Source organism: Mustela erminea, chromosome 14, assembly GCF_009829155.1.
Source record: "Mustela erminea isolate mMusErm1 chromosome 14, mMusErm1.Pri, whole genome shotgun sequence".
Taxonomy (NCBI): domain Eukaryota; kingdom Metazoa; phylum Chordata; class Mammalia; order Carnivora; family Mustelidae; genus Mustela; species Mustela erminea.
In genome coordinates, this window is record NC_045627.1 from 2,712,050 (window position 1) to 2,716,795 (window position 4,746).

The 4,746-nt window shown below is 37.0% G+C and overlaps 1 non-coding gene across 1 annotated transcript; it reads right to left on the reverse strand.

The window, feature by feature from the left end:
- Positions 1–4,153: 4,153 nt before the first annotated feature.
- On the reverse strand, positions 4,154–4,260 carry LOC116573781. Its single transcript, XR_004278993.1, has one exon. It is a non-coding gene; the product is annotated as a U6 spliceosomal RNA (small nuclear RNA).
- Between the last annotated feature and the right edge of the window lie 486 nt (positions 4,261–4,746).

The following is a 4,746-nucleotide window of genomic DNA, read 5'->3' on the forward strand; positions in this document are numbered from 1 at the left end:
TATCTATGTCCTGAACATGGGAGCAGCCAACTATATAAACCAATTAATAACAAAATCAAAGAAACACATCGACAATAATAAAATAATAGTAGGGGAATTTAACACTCCCCTCATTGAAATGGACAGATCATCCAAGCAACAGATCCACAAGGAAAAAGGCCTTAAATGACACACTGGACAAGATGGACATCACAGGTATATTCAACACATTCCATCCCAAAATAACAGAATACACATTCTTCTCTAGTGCACATGGAACATTCTCCAGAATAGACCACATCCTGGGTCATAAATCAGATCTCAACCATTATCAAAAGATTGGGATCATCCCCTGCATATTCTCAGACCACAATTATCTGAAACTAGAACTCAATCACAAGAGGAAATTTGGAAAGAACACAAATACATGGAGACTAAACAGCATCCTTCTAAAAAATGAATTGGTCAACCAGGAAATTAAAGAAGAATTGAAAAAATTCATGGAAACAAATGATAATGAAAACAAAAGTGTTCAAAATCTGTGGGATACAGCAAAGGCAGTCCTGAGAGGAAAATATAAAGCTGTACGAGCCTTTCTCAAGAAACAAGAAAGATCTCAAATACACAACATAGCCCTACACCTAAAGGAGTTGGAGAAAGAACAACAAAGAAAGCCTAAACCCAGCAGGAGAAGAGGAATAATAAAGATAAGAGCAGAAATCAATGAAATAGAAACAAACAAACAAAAAAACACAAAAAACCAAAACCAAAAAAAAAAAAAAACCAATAGAACAAATCAACGAAACTAGGAGCTGGTTCTTTGAAAGAATTAATAAGATTGATAAAGAAAGAGAAAGGACCCAAATAAATAAATCATGAATGAAAGAGGAGAGATCACAACCAACACCAAAGAAATACAAACAATTATAAGAACATACTATGAGCAACTCTACGCCAACAAATTCAACAATCTGGAAGAAATGGATACATTCCTAGAGACATATAAACTACCACAACTGAACCAGGAAGAAATAGAAAACCTGAACAGACCCATAACCAGTACGGAGATTGAAACAGTCATCAAAATCTCCAAACAAACAAAAGCCCCGGGCCAGATGGCTTCCCAGGGGAATTCTACCAAACATTTAAAGAAGAATTAATTCCTATTCTCATGATACTGTTCCAAAAAAATAGAAATGGAAGGAAAACTTCCAAACTCTTTTTTTTTCTGAGGCCAGAATCACCTTGATCCCAAAACCAGACAAGGATCCCATCAAAAAAGAGAACTACAGACCAATATCCTTGATGAACACGGATGCAAAAATTCTCACCAAAATACTAGCCAATAGGATTCAACAGTACATTAAAAGGATTATTCACAACGACCAAGTGGGATTTATTCCAGGGCTACAAGGTTGGTTCAACATCTGCAAATCAATCAGTGTGATACAACACATTAATAAAAGAAAGAACAAGAACCATATGATACCCTCCATAGATGCTGAAAAAGCATATGGCAAAGTGCAGTATCCCATCCTGATTAAAACTCTTCAAAGTGTAGGCATAGAGGGCACATATTATCAATACTATCAAAGCCATCTATGAAAAACCCACTGCAAATATCATTCTCAATGGAGAAAAACTGAATACTTTTCCGCTGAGGTCAGGAACACGGCAAGGATGTCCGTTATCACCACTGCTATTCAACATCGTACTAGAAGTCCTAGCCTCAGCAATCAGACAACAAAAAGAAATTAAAGGCATCCAAATTTTGCCAAATTGGCAGAAGAGAAGTCAAACTATCCCTGTTTGCAGACGATATGATACTGTATGTGGAAAACTTAAAGGACTCCACTCCAAATCTGCTATAACTTGTATAGGAATTCTGTAAAGTGTCAGGAATGAACAGAAATTGGTTGCATTTTTTTAAACCAACAAGACTGAAGAAATAGAAATTAAGGAGTGAATCCCATTTACAATTGCACCCAAAACCCTAAGATACCTAGGAATAAACCTAACCAAAGAGACAAAGAATCTATACTCAGAAAACTCTAAAGTACTCATGAAAGAAATTGAAGAAGACACAAAGAAATGGAAAAATGTTCCATGCTCCTGTATTGGAAGAACAAATATTGTGAAAATGTCTATGCTACCTAAAGCAATCTACACATTTAATGCAATCCCTATCAAAATCCCACCCATTTTTTCAAAGAAATGGGACAAATCATCCTAAAATATATATGGAACCAGAAAATACCTCGAATAGCCAGAGGAATATTGAAAAAGAAAACCAAAGTTGTTGGCATCACAATTCCAGACTTCAAGCTCTATTACAAAGTTGTCATCATCAAGATAGTAGGGAACTGTCCCCCAAACAGACATAGATCAATGGAACAGAATAGAGAGCCCAGAAATACACCCTCAACTCTATGGTCAACTAATCTTCAACAAAGCAGGAAGGAATGTCCTATGGAAAAAAGACAGCCTCTTCAACAAATGGTGTTGGGAAAATTGAACAGCCACATGCATAAAAATGAAATTGGACCATTTCCTTACACCATACATGAAAATAGACTGGAAATGGATGAAGAAGCATAATGTGAGAAAGGAATCCATCAAAATCCTCGAGGAGAGAACAGGTAGCAACCTCTTTGACCTCAGCAGCAGCAACTTCTTCCTAGGAACATCGCCAAAGGCAACGGAAGCAAGGGCAAGAATGAACTATTGGGATTTCATCAGATCAAAAAGCTTTTGCACAGCAAAGGAAACAGTTAACAAAGCCAAAAGATGACTGTCAGAAGTTATCTGGGAGAAGATATTTGCAAATGACATACCAGATAAAGGGCCAGTATCTATCCAAAATCTATAAAGAGCTTATCAAACTCAACAACCTAAGAACAAATAATCCAATGAAGAAATGGGCAGAGGACATGAACAGACATTTCTGCAAAGAATACATCCAAATGGCCAACAGACACATGAAAAAATGCTCCACATCACTCGGCATCAGGGAAATACAAATCAAAACCAGAATGAGATACCACCTCACACCTTTCAGAATGGCTAAAATGAACAAGTCAGTCAATGACAGATGCTGGCGAGGATGTGGAGAAAGGGCAACCCTCCTACACTGTACGTGGGAATGCAAGCTGGTGCAACCACTCTGGAAAACAGCGTGGAGGTGCCTCAAAAAGCTGAAAATAGAACTAGCCTATGACCCAGTGATTGTAGTACTGGATATATACCCTAAAGATACAAACGTGGCATTCTGAAGGGGCACATGCACCCAAATGTTTATAGCAGCAATGTCCACAATAGTTAAACTATGGAAAGAACCTAAATGTCCTTCAACAGATGAATCAATAAATAAGATGTGGTATATATGTACAATGGGATACTATGCAGCCATCAAAAGAAATGAAATCCTGCTATTTGTGATGACGTGGATGGAACTAGAGGGTATTATGCTTGGCGAAATAAATCAATCTGAGAAAGACAACTATCATATGATCTCCCTGATATGATGAAGTGGAGATGCAACATAGGCGGTTTCGGGCGTACGAAAAGAAAAATAAAAGAAGATGGGATTGGGAGGGAGACAAACCATAAAAGACTGAATCTCACAAAACAGACTGAGGGTTGCTGGGGGGAGGTGTGTTGGGAGAGGATGGTGGGGGTATGGACATTGGGGAGGGCAGGTGCTATGGTGAGTGATGGTGAGTGCTGTGAAATGTGTAAACCTGGTGATTCACAGACCTGTACCTCTAGGGATAAAAACACATTATATGTTTATAAAAAATTTAAAAAAATAATTTAAAAAATCCATTAAAGAAAAAGCACATGTTGCAAGCCCAGGGCTTATCTCATATTCAATCAAAAAAGTTTGAAAGTTTTCCCCTTAAAGATCAGAAAAAAGACAAGTGTGTCCACTTTCACTACTCTCATTTGACATAGTACTGGATGTCCTAGCCAGAGAAACAAGGAACACAAAGAAATAAAAGACTCCAAAAAAAAAGAGGAAGAAGTAAAATTTTCTTTTTTTGGATAACATGAACTTACATGTAAAAAAATCTTAAAAACTTCACAAAAAATTTTGAATAAACAAATTTAGTAAAGCTGCCAAATACAAGATCAATATATAAAAGACAAGAATTTTGTTTTGTTTCGTTTTTTTTTTAATATGGAATGCTTCCCAGTTTTTCATGTCATCCTTGTTCAGTGATCAAGCTAATCTTCTCTGCATCATTGCAATTTTAGTATATGTGCTGCCAAAGTAAGCACAAGACAGGAGCATTTTAACACTCTAATGATGAACTATCTGAAAAAATAAAGAGAACAATCTAATTCACAATAGCATCAAAACTAATAAAATACTTAGGAAAAGATTTAACTAAGAAGATGAAAGATCTGTACCCCATAAACTATGACATTGATAAAGAAATTGAAGGAGACATAAATGGAAAGATAGCTCATATTTATGAATGGTAAGAATTAACATTGTTAAAATGTCCATACTACCGAAAACCATCTGTAAATTCAATTCCTATCAAAAATCCAATGTTAGGGGCGCCTGGGTGGCTCAGTGGGTTAAGCCGCTGCCTTCGGCTCAGGTCATGATCCCAGGGTCCTGGGATCGAGCCCTGCATCAGGCTCTCTGCTCAGCAGGAAGCTGCTACCTCTTCTCTCTCTGCCTGCCTCTCTGCCTGCTTGTCATCTCTCTCTGTCAAATAAATAAATAAAAATCTTTTTAAAAAATCCAATATTGTG